This window comes from Emydura macquarii, unplaced genomic scaffold (genome assembly GCF_026122565.2).
Source record: "Emydura macquarii macquarii isolate MOO-44397 ecotype Brisbane River unplaced genomic scaffold, CSIRO-AGI_Emac_v2 contig_1253, whole genome shotgun sequence".
Lineage (NCBI taxonomy): Eukaryota > Metazoa > Chordata > Testudines > Chelidae > Emydura > Emydura macquarii.
In genome coordinates, this window is record NW_027131390.1 from 61,929,974 (window position 1) to 61,949,566 (window position 19,593).

The 19,593-nt window shown below is 39.6% G+C and overlaps 1 long non-coding RNA gene across 1 annotated transcript in view; it reads left to right on the top strand.

The window, feature by feature from the left end:
- Positions 1-1,669: 1,669 nt before the first annotated feature.
- Positions 1,670-19,593, top strand: part of LOC137154119 (uncharacterized) — a 31,200-nt gene continuing 13,276 nt past the window's right edge. Inside the window, exons 1-2 of the long non-coding RNA XR_010920081.1 lie at positions 1,670-1,705; positions 18,803-18,905. This is a non-coding gene — a long non-coding RNA (uncharacterized lncRNA). The remainder of the gene's footprint in view (positions 1,706-18,802; positions 18,906-19,593) is intronic.

Consider the following 19,593-nt stretch of genomic DNA (forward strand, 5'->3'; position numbering starts at 1 on the left):
CGTTACCCTATACATTTTTTAAAAGCATTTTGCTTTTCTTTGCACGAAAATATAGCTATAGTGTCTTTCTTCTTATTTATAGATATTAGCATTTAAAGTTGCAATCCTAAAGCATTCAGGAGTGCTTATTTAATATTGCAAAGAATGAACAGTTCTACTAGCTGACTGTCAGTAATTAATCATGAAATTAGCCATAAATGTTTCATTAAATACAAAAATATTGACAAAATATGTTTCCCAATGTAATTCTGAATATTTAAAAAAGAATGAAAAGCATGAAAGGCCAACTATTCCAACCACCAGGAAATTACATATGCAGTTTAAGGCTTGTTTTCTATTTCTACATAGAAGCACATCTTCTGAGGTCCTTCCAGTAGTGCATTAAGTGAGATTACTATCATCTGTCACATGTGGTTTATTCTCTCATCCTCTCCTCAGGGCAAATATTTTGTGTGTAGTCAAGTGTTTGGGGTTTTTTTTTAGGGTTTTCACTGGTGCCTCATGAAAAACTTTAAATAACCCATCTGTTAGATAGACTTCCTTTTACATATAATATTTTTGTATTTCCTTCCTCTCAGTGTTTAATACTAATGTTGTGTTCAAAATAAAATATATGTACAGAATACAAATATGTACATGAGCTATGCATAAATAAAATACAGAACAGTCAAATGTAAAATGTCAGATTATTAGGTAAATTCATATGCCTTCCACCTACAATTGATTATGAATGAGTTCATCCTTGTATCCCCATAGAGCTCCATTGAAGTCAAGAGGGCTCCTCACAGCTTCAGGGACGTACTCACACACACATAGGATGTGAATAATGCCCCCAAAGTAGGATGTTTTGTAGCATTTCAAAGGGAATTTAATCTTACTTTCAAATTTATTTCCTTAAATATAAACTTTGTTTTAAAATTGATTTAGTTAAAACAAAGTCAATAGAAATACATATTTCCTAATGGTGACTCACTCATGTACACTGCAGAACTGTATTATTATGCTGTTTGGGGTTTTATTATGTTTCTCTGGAGAAATCAATTATTTACAATATTTACCCATGTTAATGGTGTGTCAGTGAAATTTATGTACCAATATAAATTGCAGCAAAGTGACGTAATGTACAGTACGTTGTTATGAAATTGGTAAACATTACAAGCGATATTATCCAAATTCCAATTTCCTTCTGCATGGCAAATATACCTGGAGGGAAAAAGGCTTAATCAATCAGATGTTTCTGGCTATGGCCAATTGTGTATTAAGCACTGATTGCAGAAAACTAATTTTTAGAGATAAAGGGTTCTGTTGATTTGCATGGAACACTGTGGAGGATCTGGTATCCATAGTATCCTGTTAAAGGAGAGAGATGGGTGACTATTAAGTAGGCATAGCAGACTGTTAATTGAAACCCCAGATCTGAACATTCTCAGACCCGAGGAAAGTTTATATCTGGATCCAAACTTCATGTCTGAGGTTCTGTGACAGGGTGCTATTAGCAGCAGCCAGATCAGTGACAGTGCTGCAGCTTGGAGAAGGCTGCAGGCCCCAATGAGAGCAACTATATGCTTTCTGTTGGGGGATTGTGAGCATCTGGATGGCAATCACTGGGTTAACAAGGTAACTGGGGAAAATATAAGGACAGGAAACAGGACACAGGAACAGCTAAGAAGTGAGATCAAGAGACATTTAGGAGGAAACTTAGAGGGTGAGTTTGGGAGTAAAGGCTACAGGGAAACCTGTCCTTACTATAAGTTTGGGTTGCATGTTATTGTGAAATAAATGCACACCTTGGTGGAGGATAAATGTCCTAGTGAGTGTGAGACCCTCTGAATTGGGTAGGCAGTGAGGTTAATCAGGTAGTGATGGAGATGCCCTGTGACAGGTCTATCTGACCAGTTTAAGCTGTGTTTACATCCAAATCACTTTTACTACACTATTAAAAGGTGACCTTTTATAGTTGGGTTTTGGAGACCCAGTTACCAAAAGTCTGTCTGGACTGAAGTTATTGCTATTTGCGCTCTACTCAGTGGTGATGCTTTTATTGTGGCAGTTGGGTATACATTCAGTCTGTTTACACTCACATAACTCAAACCCCAAAGTTTGGGAGAGACTGAAAGTTGTTGCTATCTGTTGGCTGTTTGTTGTCTATCATTATAACCTATGATCTCAGTCCAATTCTTGGATGAGTGGCCACTTCAGAAAAAATCACAACTGCAATTGGCATTAATTGGTAACCATGATGCTAATCCCAGCAGAGAACTCCAGGCTCAAATGAGCATGGGAAAAATCTCTTTTCATTCTTTGTGATAAGTGGCCATTCTGTGTAATTTATTATTATTTATTAGTATTACCATAATGCCTAGTCATGGACCAGGATCACATTGTGTTAGGAAGAACAAAAAGATATTTAAGAACATAGCTGTTGTGCAAGTCCCTTTACCATTTCTTATCATACCTTGGCATTTATCTGAATGTGTTTTCATGTGTGAGTGTTTGGAAAGTCTATTACAACTCCCAACATGTCTTATGGATAAAATAATCATTCTTAAATGAAAATAAAAACATTTTCAATTAAATATTTTGGGTTTTGAAAATCAGAAAATGAAGAGGTGTTTTTTTTTTTTTTTTATAAAAGCTAAACCAGAAAAAGAACAATTTTTTGAAAAATATTTTTTACCACAGAATGTTCAGTTTCTTTAAAAAACAAAACAAAAAATGGAACATTTAACTGACAAATCAGAAAAAAAATAATGTGGGGGAGGGGGAAACCTGGAAAAATAATTTTAAAAATGAGAAATTTCAACAATTAATTTTTTTTCTCTGAAAATATTTATTTTGGTTGAAAAGCCACTTTTCATGAAAGATTTTTTGAGCACCTCCACATTCTCTTTATATTTGACACACTTATTTGAAGGTTAATCAATATTTATTTGAATTAATAATCTATCAATTTTTCATAATATTTTTCTTTACCAAATGAATAATACATGCAAAATGTTAGACTTGACATTTTAAATGCATAATTATCAGGAAACTTAGTTCTTACTGCATCTATAACTTAGTCACATTACAGGGTGTGTATGTATGTGTGTGTATATATATAATGTTTTTTTTCTCCCAATGTGCTCTTACCACAGCAGATTTTCTAACCATGGAATCAAAGTTAGTTTACTTCAATTGTTGAGTGGATTAAGTGATAAAAAAAATTCCATGCTCATTAATATTAAATGTTACATATTCTAGGGTTACTAAAGTTAGTCACTTTCAGAATCATTATTTTAAATGCGTGCATTTTTTCATTTAAAACTTCAATCATAGTATTGCATTAATGTAACTATATGTATCAATAAGATTATTTGTACCAAACTGGTAAGAGATTCTTGAACTTGTTTTCTTTATTCTTTATTATTCTTTATTATTATTTCTTTATTCTCAATTATTCTCAGTTACCGAAAAGCCTTGCATCTCCAGGACGCATAGCCTTTCTTGCTGAAAGGGCAGACATACCAAAACTGGACAATAGTAGTAGGGATCTCATACAGGGTGAAATTCACTCCTCAAATGAAGCTTAAGTAACTGGTTTTGTCTGGCTAGGGGAAATAAATTCACTCCTTTGGCCCATGGACACAGCATAAGACAAAATTTTTGCATCTGACATGCTACTCTGCATGTTTAGGATTTTATAGGGACTGTCCAGATAGTTGGGGCTTTGTCTCATATAGGTATCTATTACCGCCGTCCCGATTTTTTTATACTTCTGGTCACCCTATTGAAGACTTTCTACAGGACTTCCTGGTCACTGTGGGCTTGATTTTGCAAAGTTCTGAGCACCCTCAACTTCCACTGGCTTTCATAGGAAGTGGTGGTGCTCAGACTGTGGATCCATGTCCTGCCTGTTTGTCCTCTACTAATGGCTCACACCAAATAGGTCACCATAGGGTTTCCTTCTGTCCCCTGCCCATCTGTTCTACTTGCCACTTCTTTACAGATGAATGGGTGACTTGCTAGCATAGTCCTCATTACATTGCTAACACGAGTGACTGGAAAGCATGTTAACAAAATGTATATTTCACCTTTATTATACTGTCAGTCTGAGTCTGCGTAAACCCCAAATGTGAGTTGCAACAATTGTGTTCAAAGACCTCATTGTATTGCACACAATATGATTTGTAAGCAGCAATTAAACGTTTTAGACAAGAACCATCCAATCAACCATGAAATGCATTTTTCAGTTTCAAATCCCCAAAGAATAGAAGGTGTTAGTGTACAGATAAATGAATAATAAGAAGGATCAGGGGTTATTTGACAGAGAAGAAGGCTATGCATGTGACATCAGAAGAGGAGCAAGAATAGGCGAGGATGGCAGGGAGCAAAATAAATCATCAATACAAATTTAAAAATCAATATTTTATTAATGTGTATTAATCATTTGTATCATGTAGAACTAGATGCCTTGGTAAGGTTGGAGTGTCATGTGCTGGGAGCTATGACAGACAGTTATTGCCCTGAAGATCTTACTGTCTAAATAGACATGCCTAAAAAAGGAGGAGGAAAGAAAATACTGTCCCCATCTTATAAATGGGGAACTGAGAAGTTAAGTGACTTGCCCATGGTCACACAGGAATTGTATGGTAGAACTAGGAACTTAACCCAGGTCTCCTGATTTCCCCCTCTAGTATCTTAACCACAACAGCATCCTTTCTCAATAGCACATACAAGTGACTGTGTTTTTTTTTTAAATACATATTTACCTGTTATTTGGAGGTTAAAAATCCCATTTGCTTCAATGGATTGAAGGGACAGTTACTGGTCATCATCTTTCATAGAGTGTGTAACAAGTGTAGAACGGTTATCAAAAAAATGACACAAACTTGTGCTATCAGGGTGACCTTTGAGGAAAATGAAGAACTACTCTGTATGCATGGAATACATGTCATATTGAAAAATGATGGGCTTTCTGTCAAAACATTATGAGCTTGCTTTGCCTCTATCCCCACTCGCAAAATCTTGCTTAGTATAGAATATTTCAGGAAAATTTGGCATATTTCACCATTTCATTTCACTTCTGCAGCTCACTTTTATTGTATGTATTGCTGTCTTGGAGAAGAAGCAAATTTGTCTGGTTTCACTTCATCAGAAAGAAGATGGACAGTTTTATTAATTGAACTGAATGTGTTAATATGTTCATTGTACAATACTAAACAATATACATATGAACTATGATGCAAGTTGCAGAAAATTTTAATAGTAGGGTGACCAGATAGCAAGTGTGGAAAAACTGGGATGGGAGGTGTGGGGTAATAGGCGCCTATATAAGAAAAAGCTCCAAATATTGGGACTGTTCCTATAAAATCAGGAGATCTGGTCACCCTATTTAATAATGATCCTTTATCATCATTAACACCATATGTTCCCAAGAAATTGTTAAAGTTCCTGCTAGTAATACCAAAATTAGATAAATTAGACCTGACAAGAGAACTACAGTATAAGGAGTTCTACATTAATTTCAACTACTGCTTTGCTGTCTTGTCCACCCCAACAAACATAAATGTTTTAAAAAGAGAGAACAATGAAACAATAAAAATTCAATGCTAACAGAATCAGTCAACTGTAAAACAACGGAGGGGGGGAAATCGGAGGTAGGAAGGCATTTTTTTGCCATTGGTTAAAGAAAGGAGGAGGGAAATCAATATTTATTTCTCTGAATTGCCAACCAAGGCATGTGGTATTGATGTTTTCAACAGGATGGAAAAGCTTTTCACAGCAAAGCTTTCACTGTTTCCACTCCTGGAGGCAATCTGTGCATTACCTTGAATATTATCTTGTAACCCCACTCTTGCTTAAAATAAAATAATAGCAATTGTTTTAATATCTGTAATGTTACACTTGTCCTTAAATATATATATTTAAAAAAAGTCCAATTGTTCAGCCATACAGGGTAATCAATGGTTAATGTACACATTTGCTACAAAGGGTTTCCACGGTAAAAATAAAACTTTCTTGCTTACTGTAGACCTAGAGAGAGCAAAAAATACCTTTTTCACAGCAGTGGGCCTGACTCACTTGCTGATCACAGCATGAACAATTTTCTGTTCTCGTCTCTGGTCTCCATCCTCCAGAGACACGTGTGGATTAGAGACACTGCTCTGAATGACTTTTAGTTGTTCTTCAACCTTGATGCAGCTGGGACCTCTCTAATGACTGCCAGTGTTCTGACCTTTAACTCTGAGAGGAAGGAATTAATTTGAAAATGAAATTTATCCTGAACCTATTGCTAGACCTGCTTTCTGAAAATGAACTGCTGCCTGCGTGTCTTTGACCCCAGTTTCTAGTGCACTGTTTGACCCAACTGCATTTCTGTGGCTGTTGTCTCATCATGTGATTACTGTTTGGTCAAGAGTGAGGGGTGGGAGTGGGGGTCAAAGACTCATCATCTCTGTTCACAAAAAGAAAAGCAAGAGACATCGACGAAGCAGTCCCCTGAAGTGAATAACCAGGAGTTCGAAGGATACTGTATGTCACTGTGAAGCATACTGTTATTAGAGCTAAAAGCTCTGAGAGAAGTTGTTAGAGCTAACCTTTAAAGTAAGTAATTCCCCGCTTTAGTGGCATGGCATTTTAGCAGGCCATGCAGAGGAGAAAGAGAATAAAATATGGAGAACCCCGTTACCTCCCAAGTCCTCTGCTTCAACACATGGGTTATCCAACACAAGCTGTGGATCTTGCTGCCTGCATGGCAGATTTGTACCTCACCAGCAACCTCTGGCTCACCCATCAGTTTCCAAAGGGTGGTAAAGTGAACTGTAGAGCCTCAGAGCACATTTCAGTTCCTGGGAGCAGGATAGAACTTTCCCAGCCCTTCCTCATTACAAAGAGCTTTATTTCCACACGTGACAAGTGCTATGCATATTTTGGTGGGTTGTTGTCTCTTACTGTACTTCCAACTGTGCTGATCACCCTTTTCAGTTTAGGAAGGCATTTTTTCCTTTGCAGCAGGCTTGCAATGTTGTTTGGGAGTTTTTCTTCTTTCCTTTAGTAGTGGAAGGCATAGGCCAAGGCGATCCTATTTAAAACCATTCATTTTAGTTTGAGTCATGGTTCACATTCTAACACATTTTTAAAATGGGAGGAGTCTTGCAGCTATGTTATCAAGACCCAAATTTATCCTAATCTCAAGAAAAGGGCTGGGACAGTATGAGACCTAGAGTTTTAGACAGCATTTGGCAGTGTGGTAGGATTTGACACTGAGCACTGGAAAGGTAAATTGGATGATGTGATTAGTGGCGTGGAGTTTTTCATTTTGTTCTTATATGTTAATCATAATCATTGTATTTAATAGCCAACAGTATATATTAAAGTTGGATTTACTGGTCAATGATAAATGCCAATTAACTAACAATGTGTCAATTCAAAATTTGCCCTACAAATAGATGATCTTAGTCCCAAAACAAGTATCACTGAAATTTTGATGCTAATATTTTTGTTGCATTTGTAGTTATTAAGGTCTTTGTCTTCATTACCCTTTGGATATCGTAGCAGAATATTATTTACTTGAATACAGAAAAACATATTAGGAGTTAACATTTCCCAACTTACCCTCATGAGACATGGTCAATATCAAAGCAATTACCTAGGTAGGTTTCAAATTATGCCTTTGTGGTTTTAACTGAAAATCGAAGAATGATAGCAATCAATATAATAGGCTGTGGGTTGCACAAGTATGAAACAATGCATCATTGCATTGTAGTATGCTGAGTTTGTTTAAAATAACAAAAAGCAAACCAGAAGGAAGAGACTCTCCCATTAAAAGCAGTTTTATTGTCAGCGCTCCATAATGATCAATGCCAATGTTAAAATAAGACACAAGGGAATAGAATAGGTGAATGTTAAAATAAGGGGAAAACGAAGATAATCATTACTGCAGTAACACATATGAGATTCTTTTTATAGTTAAACTGCTTGATGGCAATGCTTTTGACTTAAGCTCAATATATAGGATTTGAAAAAATGAAATAAAAATATTTTATAAGCCATTTCATTAAGAGGAATTAAAAAACAAAACAAAACACCTTGGTGTGTTGGATTGGGGATTTTTGGGGCAGATTTAAATGTTCCCTCAGAGTGCTGAAAACCCAGAACACACAAGCACTGTGCAAATGCCAAGAACCAGGTGGAAGTGACGAACGGCCTGATCCAAAGCCTATTGAAATTAAGGGAAAGAGGCCTTTGACTTCAAAGTACTTTGGATCAGTCCCTAAGATTCCAGATCACCTCCTGAGGATGCGAGTAATTCCCATTTTAGACAATAGGTTGAAATCCTGACACAACCCCCTTCCTCTCCTCCCCGCCCACTGAAATCAATGGGAGAAGCTGCTCCTATTCTGAAGGGGGAGAAATGGGCTGAGCATGATTACCGTTTACAGAATATGAACTTGGATGGGTCTCTAGCAAGCGGGACTTAAATACTTTACTGCACTTGCAGAGAAGTGGCTGGGTAGCAGGTTTCCTTCAGACAAAGAGGTGGGTGCAACAGAACAGGGCAAGAAAACAGTTCTTGAGGAAGATATTTTGGTTACCCCTGTAGTCAGGTGCTCTAGGGCATCATTGTTCTTTCCAATCTTCATTATTCCATCTCTACATTGCATGTGTCTATGCATTTTGACATTCATCAGCAATTACAGTGGTATGCAAAGAGCTACAAATAGCAGTTGAATGAATTGTGTTTTTGGGGTGAGACTGCTATCCTGACTTATGCATACCAGCATTGCCCTCTTCACATATTAACCCCTCAACCCACTTCAGCTATGAGCAGTTCAGATCTGCACTTGGATAAGCCCGGAAACTTCTAGGTTTGGGTGCAAAGCTATTAACAATGCATATTCACCAATGATGAAATTCCCATTCTTCAATGACTAAGATCCAGAATTCCTGGATTTTGGGGGGAGTTTCTTCAAATATGGCTAAAAGCCATATTTCTTCCACCGACTTTCAGTACTTAGTCAGTGTAGGGTAACATAATGTATACAAGACACAGAATTTGGTATTCATGAGATGGGAGGAATGGGAAGTACAGACTGAGGCTATGTCTACACTGCTGAGTTAATTTGACTTTGTTTCATTCGACTTTCAGTAGCCAATTTTTAGAAATTGCAGCAGAGTATACACACTATGGTGTTTGTGCTGGTCTCTTGCATTCACACTGGCCAGCCTTAATTCGAATTACAAATCAGTACAATGAGGGTAGCTATCCCACACTGCAACTAGCCACGGTGGCTGTTGGGACGAAGACACTTGTCCCAGGATGCAACGCTGCTTTCCGCACTCTTTCTCCCTCCCCAAACAAACAAGAAAAAGATTTCTGCACTGTTTTTTTACTCCCCGCAATCGTCATTGCTGCAGAGACATGGAGCCAGCTCAGCTCTGCACTATAATTGTGAGTGTAACAAATACATCGCAGCCTATCATGGAGTACTTTAGAAACAGAGCAAGAAGGTGAAGCAGATTCTACACCTATGTCACCGAGGCTGCCCTGCTACAAAACATCAAGCAGAACAATTCCCGATTGCTGCAGGCTGTAACATGTCATCTGCAGTCCGTGGAATGCAGGTTCTGGTGTAGGGAAACAAGCACAGACTGGTGGGACCGCATCGTTATGCAGCTGTGGGATGATGATCAGTGGCTGCAAAACTTTTGTATGCAAAAGGCAACTTTCCTAGAACTGTGCTCGGAACTGGCACCGTCCCTGAAGCGCGTGAACACTCACTTGAGACAAGCTATGACGGTGGAGAAGAGAGTCGCCATCGCTCTGTGGAAGCTGGCAACCCCCGACTGTTACTGCTTGGTTGAGAATCAATTCGGAGTTGGTAAATCTACAGTGGGCATAGCCGTGAATCAACTGTGCAGTGCCATAAATAGAGTTCTGCTCTGAAGGCTAGTGACTTTGGGAAATGTGCAGGACATAGTGGAGGGGTTTGCCATGATGGGCTCCCCAAACTGTGTGGGGGGCCATTGATGGGATGCACATCCCCATCTTAGCGCCTACACACCTGGCGACCGAGTACATAAACCGCAATGAGCATTTTTCCATGGCCCTGCAGAGGCTTGCTGATCACAGGGGGTCATTTCACAGACATCTACGTGGGGTGGTCTGGGAAGGTGCATGATGCTCATGTATTTCGTAACTCGGGGCTGTTCTCTAAGATGCAGGCGGGCACTTTTTTCCCCGACCAAAAAATTCACATTGAGGGGTGTGGAAATGCCCATAGTGAGCCTGGGGGATTCTGCTTATCCCTTGCTCCCTTGGCTAATGAAGGAGTACACCGGTCACCTTGACAGTGACAAGGAGTGTTTTAATAAGAGGTTAAGCAGTTGCAGAATGGTTGTAGAATGTTCGTTTGGGCTTTTAAGGGGTAGATGGAGGAGTATCCTCACTAGGCTGGACATGAATGAGAAGAACCTCCCTTCTGTGATATCTGCTTGCTGTGTTCTTCATAATGTGTGTGAAGTGAAGGGTGAGAGGTTCCCCCAGGGTTGGGCTGTGGAGGCAGAAAGACTGGCTGCCAATTATGAGCAGCCAGTGCCAGCACTACACTGAGAGCTAACCACAGAGAGCTTTGCATTAGGGAAGCTTTGAAAACAAGGTTCTGCAATGAGATGCAGGAGTGATTTCTGTTTCTGTATGCTGTTTGCCTTTGATAATCATCTCACTCCCCACCCCCCTTCTATATCTATGCCCAACAAATCCCTCTCCCTCCTGAACAATATATGATTTAACAAAGAAAAGTTTTGGAATGATGAAAAACTTTATTTTTAACATTCAAGTCATGGATGAGGGGGGGAGGGTTCATTCACTGTCTCCAGGAGTAGGGTGGTAGCAGGCTGGCCAGCAGTCAGCGTGGCTGCCACAGCTTTCTGCTCGCCTCCACTGGGGTGGAGGAGAGCGCATACTGCATCCTGGACAATCTCCTCTGAGATCTCTTGGTGCCGGGGAGGGGAAGGAGGAGAAGGAGGAGGGCGGCAAAGCACTCAATTGAGGAGCATTATGGAGGGACTCTGGCAGGACTCTGTCCCCAAGAAGACGGAGCAACTCTGCCTGGTCCCGCGGGAGTCGCAGCATCTCCTTCATGGTGCTGTGATCATGCTCCTGCATTTGTCCCACGTTATGGGACCACCTTGCTCTTTGCTCTGTCTCTGTGGCTGATGAGGCATTCATGAGCTCCGCAAACATGTCATCTCTGCTTTTTTTTTTTTTTTTTTTCCTTTTTCTAATCTGAGACAGTCTGTTTGCAGCAGTTCTTAAGGGTCGATCCACTGCCAAGGTGTCTACAGAATGAAAGGAAAATAAGAGGGTAGCCACAGTTTGCATAGTGAAGAAAATGATACAAATGTAACAATTTCCATACTGAGCACGTGATAAAATGTAGCCATGGGTAGCATAGTGAAGAAAATGATATAAACGTAAATATTTCGATAATGAGCCCATGAAACAAGGTAGCAAATGATTTCCTCTCTCTGCTTGTATTTCAGAACCTTACATAGGGGAACTGCGGATGGCGTGGTGGGGGCAGGGAAATCTCTGCTTCTATTTCAAACTCTTACAGAAAGGAACTGCGTATGGGGGGTGGCAGGGAGGGGAGGCTATGCTTAAAGCACATGAAGCCATGATGCTGGCTACCATGATTTCAGAGAAGAATCCTACCGTGGAGGTAGGAACAAAGCAGCCCTCCCCTGAAAAGTTTTGTGAGGAATAACAGATTACATACATTACATTTTACACGAGATATCAACTGATGATAAACATAGCATTTCTCATCACGTAAAACAACTGATCCCTGGGTAACCCCCCTGATCAGGGGTGGCCAACCAGTCAGAGACAAAAAGCCACATTTACCTTTTCAGTTTCCCCTCCTCTCTTACCCTCCACTGAAAAGCTTGTCAATTTCAAAGAGGAAAAAGCCCCATGCAAAGAGCCACGAGCCGCATTTGTATGACCAAAGAGCCTCACGTGGCTTGCGAGCCACAGGTTGGCCACCCCTGCCCCAGATCATTCACCAAAATGCCTGAGATCCCCTTCGTTCCCCCCCACCCAATGTACAAGGACAGAAATGTTAATAAGAAAGAAAACTCAACAGATGCGGCTTCTCCATGATCATTATTGCTGTCGTGTGAGCTGGTGGACTGCTCGGGGGTCAGGAATAAGTCCTGACTTTGTGGGAGAACAGACACCCCACTCTCCTGCACCGTGCTCTCCACAGCTTCCTCTTCCTCCTCGTCCATGGAGTTCTCCTCATTGATCATGGACTGTGAACTAGCAGAGGTATCACTGCTGCATGGAGGCACCATGGTGAGATTGCCCCCAAGAATTGCATGCACCTCATTATAGAACCTGCATGTTTTGGGAGAGGAGCCAGAGCAGCTGTTACGGCTTTCTGATATGACTGGCACAGCTCCTTAATCTTCATGCGGCACTGCTAGGACATCAGAGGGATGCTCTTCTCCAGTATGCCCTGTGATATCTTCCCATATATGTCCAGATTCCTTTTGCTGGCTCTGAGCTGAGTGAGAACGGACTCCTCTCGCCACAGCCCTATGAGGTCTAAAGACCTCTGGTCGACTCCATGCTGGAGCGCGTTTCGGCTTTGCAGTAGACATGCGGAGAACAGTGGCAAAGCTCTCTCCACGCTGGCAGCAAGCACAGGAAATGGAAATTCAAATATTCCTGGGGCTTGAGCGGAGGGGACTTTCCTGCTACCGTGACCACAGAGCAGCACAGTGCAACTGTCCAGAGTGGTCAAAATGGGAAATTGTGGGATACATTCTGGAGGTCAATTAATTCAAATTAAGTTCCTTTGTGTCTACACTGACACTAAGTTGACTTAAAAAAATCGAATTAGGTGCTACGCCACTTGCAGAGGTGGTCTTATTAAGTCGATTTTACAGGCAGCTTAATGCGAATTAAGAGTGGTGCCAGTGTAGACGTGGGTGTTATTAAGTCAACTTAAGTGACGTTAAGTTGACCTAAGTCACCAGTGTAGACCAGGCCTGAGTTATGGCTAATAACTTAGATGGAAAAAAAATCAGATTCTCTCTCATTTCTGATCATCTAAAGTGCGATTAATTAAATTGGTAAGTACTTAAAATTTTATCCAAATGATTGTTTTTTTCAAAATTGACTATGGATGCTTCTCTACTTTGGGTTTCCAACTTGAGTCTTGAAGTATTAATTTTAGAAGTCAGCTGCTCAGCACTTCTTATCAATCAGGCCCATTTAAAATTTTTCAAACTGGGTTTTGAGAACCTGAGATGACTAAAATCACCAGCCACGTCTGAAAATCTTGCTTGTTATTTTTATCTTGACTGTGTCCCTCTTTTAATGTTTCAAACACTTATACTGAATGTATTGGGATCTTCATTCCATAGATGGCCTTACTAAAAATGATGAGTGTGCTTGCTGTAAGTCTCTGTATTTCCATAGAAAACTGATTATATGCATGTACTGTTACTGCTCCTGGGGCTCTCAATAGGACTGCTTGTTCCAAAAAAAATTGAAAGCAGCTACAGCTTTATGGAAACCTTATCGATGTTCAGAAGTTTTTCTGAGGCACTTGCAGAAGGAATACCCTAGTAGGTGCTCCCTGGTTGTCTCTGATTTAAAATGCACCTGCTGGCAGGTTATCTTCAACAGCTGCAGGGTACTTGCTGTTTTTCTGTTACCACCTACAAAAGGCAGCCACAGGGCACCTACTGTTGGCTGCTCTCAGCTCTCTTTATATCAAAGGCCACACAGAATTGGCACCTGGAGAGCAGCTGCAAACAAAGCAGCTAGAATGCAGCCACAAACCCAATTTTTAAGCAAAGGCTTTCAGGGGCTATGGAGAGCTGATTTTAAGGTAGCTGGGGATGGCTGTTTCAGGCTAGCACTGCTCAGCAACGAGCAGGGAGGAAACCCTTCCCCTGCTGCGGCAGCTCCTGTGCTAAATAGCAGTACGTACAGCTTAGAAACCAAGCTACAGAACTCACTGTTATTCTTTAGCAATTGTGCCACAACTGATATCATCAGAGTTCTCCAGGCGCATGCTAAAGCTTATGGGTATTCAACAGGATCACCATTAAAAAGTCAAGCACTCTTCTATTAACAGTTTTCCATATACTATAGTCTGAGACATTACATCGGTTTCTTGTCGAAGAAAACACAGCGATGTCTCAGGTAGCACAGATCTTGTAACTGTTGCTAAATGCTGTCTTTAAAGATGACTATTGTATGTCCCTGCTTTCAGTTCAGCACGGCTGGTAATGGGAGGGATGTTTTCCTAATCCAGACTGCTCATTGTGTGGAGAATCAGACTCATTGACCCTTATGGCTTTGGAGGGAAGAGGCCTTGATCTGGTGGCCTCTCAGAACTGCTATACAAGATGTCAGTGGCCACCTGGCACCTCTGAAAATCTCCAGAGAGATGACATCAGCAAAATGAGAAAATGATACATTGGCATGTTCAGGTCACTGGCACTCAGCTGAGACCCAAGATAATGTTTGGGTGCCTTGGGATCCATAGCACAGGAGGAACCAACTTGTCTTGGAGTAGCGGGAATAGGGCTCTGTGAACATGTTTTAACCTAGATCCATTAAAACTTTGTGGATCTATCTTAAAATTATCTACCCCTATTTCATATGGATTCTGGGTTCTAGGTGCATAATAAGGAGAGCTATGCACCTCAAACTTCCCCTACCCAACATCCTCACCCAATGTACACTGTTAAATGTAGGTATTCCACTTAGTAACACAACGTACTGGTAAATTAAGGCTTCAGCAAGGACTATGAAAAACATGCCACAACTACATGTAACTTGTCCATAGCCCATTTAAATGTTTTCTCTTCACAGTCTGAAAAATGTAACCAATTTTCTAAAATGCAGTTACTGCATTTAAAATTTATATTGCCTTTTTGAATATCTTATCCCCTACTTGTGTTTGTGACTCACATAAACACCAGCAGTGGAGGCTCTCAAGCTCTGACCCATTCGGCTTAAGCCGAATGGATCAGTAAGATGTTCTCCATGAAGGACATTTAATTTAAGAATTCACTCATTTTTAAATCCCTATGAAAAATGTAACCAATGTTCTAAAATGCAATCAATTCATACTTAACTTTTCAGAATGATGCATGAAAAATTATAATAGAACATAGCTCACTGAAGTCAAGTGTGCTTGAATTTCATTTTAGATAATTGGTTGGATTAAGTAAAAACTAGCTGAATTATAAAAGTATAATTTGATTTTAATTCTACATTGCCTCTTTCACATCTGTTTTCAGTTTCTTTACAGCCCACCTCCTCTAGGTACTTATCACTGTTTTGTTTTTCTCTTCAGTGCTCATGGGTACTTGCCTCTTTGGCTCAGTGTTACTTTCTATCTGTAAAACTGTGAATTGCCAGTTTGTTCTGTTTTCAGTGTATGACTGTTTACCAGTGACATTCACTCCTCTTCACAACTTTCATGCTTTCATTGCTTCCTATTCTCTCTTCTCTTACCTTTTTATTTTATTTTATTTGATTTGATTTGGCATTATATATTCCTTATGACCTCCAGAAAAGCACGTAAGCACATGCATAAATTTAAGCATAAGAGTAATTAAAACTACTGGCAATCAATCAATGGATGGATCACATGATTAAATTTACACACATGCACATGCTTAAGTACCTTTCTGAGTTGGGGCTATAATGAGCCAAATCCTGTGTTAGAGTCATGAAAAAGTTTTGTAATGGAACACAAACTGTAAATGCGTTGGAATTTTTGTAAAACAAAGTTTTCTGCAGTGGGGAAGAGACTAAATAAAATGTAGCTAAGTCTCAGACACAGTGGCCATGTGGGACTAAAAAATGTGAGTAACAGAGAAGGTGAGTGGAAAACCCCTAACAGAAGCCAAATAGGAGAGAAGGTCAAAATCCGCAACACTCACCATGTGTGACAGTCAAATAGATCACGAGAGAGAAACAGAACTCTTGTTTTTAAAGCACACATAGAGGCTCATACAGTAAGTCCAGGGCCACCATAGATTAATTCATGGGACATACATACACACATAACGTCCTATGAACATATATATTTCGTATGAATATTTGTGATATTTATCCCATTGACTTGAATGGGCTTGGGATCAGGCCCTAATTAAGGCTGGATATGATGTTATTTGGCCAGTTATTTAATTTCTCCATCTAGTTAACTCTTTTTAAACATTTGTAATTAGTCATCACCATGGTCAATAGGCACCATTCCAAGTCTACCACATTGTTAGCGCTGAGGGCAAAGCAGACCTACAGATCAACTTTCAGATATTACCTTATGACTAATCCTAGTTCCAAACATTCATTCAGAATACTGTGAATTTGAATAATTTAATTTTTAAATGTAGATTTTTACATACTGTTGTCTGGGGATTTGTGATGGATTATTTGTATTCATGATTAGAAACCACTTTAGTGAATAATTTTGGTAATCTGAAGTATTTCAAAAGAAAAGACTTTTAACGGCCTCAAGCTCTGTATCCACACCATTCACATACTTAGTGTATAAATGTCAAAGTAACCCAGAGCACTGAAAGCTAATGTTTTAATATTTCCATCTGTTTTAAAGAATTTAGGATAAATAGGAGCACTTATCATCCATCAAACTGCTCGCTTGGGAAATAGGGAAATAGAGGTAGGGCATTTCCCTTCTGGCTAGCTTTGGCTAACTAGTTATTTGATATGCAGTAATTGGAATTAACTGGATGCTATAATAAATGTCATTCTAAACATACTCACCGTAACATCTGTAGATTTATTAGCATAGCTAAGAAATTCATGGCCAGATACTCAACTGGTGTAAATCAGCATAATAGAGCTATGCCAATTTACACCAGCTGAAGATCTGATTATAAACAGTGACATTAACATTCCATATTGAAAAAGAGTTGAGATACACTTCCAGCTTTTCTGAATGTTTCTTTATTCTAAGCAGTATTTACTAACAGCATTTTGTTACTGGACATTAAAGCAAATGATTGGGTTGTATGACTTATGAAATATGCAAATTGGAAGCCTGTTTGAATGAGTACATTGACTAGAATCTTGACTGGAATGAACTAACCTCACATTTATTTATTACTATGTGCATACCTTCTATTTGAGTGGCTCACTCATCTGTAATTAAGGTTAATATTACAGCATATGCAAATGTATAACATTCTTTCCATGTCACACATTTGCCTGGTGACAAAAAAATAATCACTTTTGCTACTGACTGTCACTATTAGAGTTTTCATTTTCTGTCTCCATTTACAATTTGTCACAAATTAAACAAGGTCACACTGACAAGCTGCAGTTTTTTTTCTGAATCAACTGGCTTGTTAGGGGTGTGGGGAAACCTTCTTTTGGGAAAAAATAAGATTTTTCTACAGGGAGACAGAAATGAAAGGAAGTCTCCGTGCTATTAGCATAAATGGAATTGGCCTGCATGAAATGCAAATTGAAGTTACTGTGTGCATTTCATTTATTAAAGGCAAAAGCTGTATTACTAAAGGCTATGGATGGGGTTCTCAAGTATTTTTCTTTAATTTCACTAGCCAATACACTAGAGCTGAGTTGAAAGATCTGATTCTGACCTCACTTACACTGATTCCTCTTTGATGTAACCTGATTAGATCAGATCCTGACTTCCAATAAGGCTGCTCTAACAGGAGGCTGGCATAGAGCTAGCTGTAAGGGATTCCTTTCTTGTACAAGGGATATATTGGGGCCTAGATCCCAGCTGTAGAACAACCACTTTAAGGCCACTACAGCTAAGCATAAATTACATCAGGGTTTGAATTGACTCTCAGCAGCCTCAGGGAGTTTATCAGTGCCCTGTACCCACACCCTCTTTCAGCTTCAAGTAAAGTTCTAGTGTAGCTGAAGATCTAGCCTCCCTTCTTCAATGGAGTTACTTACACAGGTGTAAATCAAGAGTTAGAGGGGTATCAAGCGTGGTGAGTTTTATAGTAATCTGAGAATACATGAATGTTGTGAGTTTGAGTTATCCATTCAGATCCCAATGTTCGAGGTGAGACTGGTACTAAATAACATGTTAGAAAAGGCAAAATTCTATTGGAAACAAACTTAAAACATTCTTAGTTGTCTGAGGGCTTTATTAGTCAGATGTTTCAGTGGCTCTAAAATACTTGAGTCCAAGGCTTAAGATACTAAGAACCTGGAATAGGGTACTTTGCCATTGGAGGGCTGGGACTAGACAACCTTGAGTAAAAAATGAGCCACAGCTGGGTTGAATCAGGTACTTCCCTCTTTACTGTAGCCACCTGTTGTCCTTTATAGGGAAGTCTAGGAAGGGTCTGTAGAGAGTGAGGAAAGGTCTCTGCTAGGAGGATCCTGAGGCAAGGGGATATACCTCAGGTAAGAAGGTCTGGGAGAGACTACAAAGGCCCCAGCCAGGAAGGCCTGGGAAGAGGAAGAGAAACCTTGTGTTGTGTGGACTCAGAAATGGACTTCAAGATTTTTTTAGTTTTATTTGCAGTTCATTTTATATTAATAAACCTAGTTCCCAAGGAGGGTGTATTTATTATAAAGAGAAGGCATGAAGGGATGTTTTATTTGAACTTACTGACAGGTAAAACTCAGACAGGCTGCCTGAAGTGTGACCCTAGCACATGAGTTTGTCCATGCGAGGCAGCTACTGTGATTACAGATCCCCGAAAATAGCAAGGAGGTTTGAACCTTTGAACTCTGATCCTTGCCTCACACATGTAAATCTTGTCCTCCTCTCCATAGGAACTAAGAGCTCAAAATAGAATGGAACTGATGCAGCCACCTGCCTATCTGTATTTTGGGTGTGGTGAAAAGAATTGCATGAAGAGTCCATGCAACAAGTGAGGTCTGTATTCCATATGCATTATTGTGTTGTGTTACACTTCATCCGCTATTAGTGGTATGCAGCTTTTGTGTTCAGGATCTGAGTCCAGTAACATCTGTTACAGCCTGGAGTGGGGAAGGGTTCTGTCTCACCCAGACTCTTCAAAGGACCATTTTGCAAAATCTAGTTACTCAATTGTTGTCCATAGAAGGAAGATTTGGCCTTTATTAGAATTGCAGTTTTCTGGCCCCACAAACAAAAGATACCATTGTGTACACTGATATTTGAAAAAGCCATGAGTTATTTGTTCATATTTTGAAGGGTTTTCTTCATTACCTCATATCAAACAATTACTGTTACTCAAGCTATTATACTAAGTCATACAGAAATGTTCATTCTCCATTTGTTGATGGTACATAGTTGCAGCAGAGTATTTTTAACACTGACTTTGATCATGCCTTCCAGCAATCTAATGTGTCCTAAAAGCTACTAAATAGTGTTAGTGTGAGTCACTCCAAAGTAGAATTACAGTGTATATCTAGTGATGGTTTTGTGTGGACTATTTTTTCTCAGATACTGGAGTCCTCATTCATTTGGCTGAAAAAATTGGACTCGGGCAGTAAAATCATTGAGTAGCCATTACAAATGCTAAACTGTGAATTAGATAAAAATCTTATCAACTGTCCCACCTTTTGATGCCAAAAAGCAC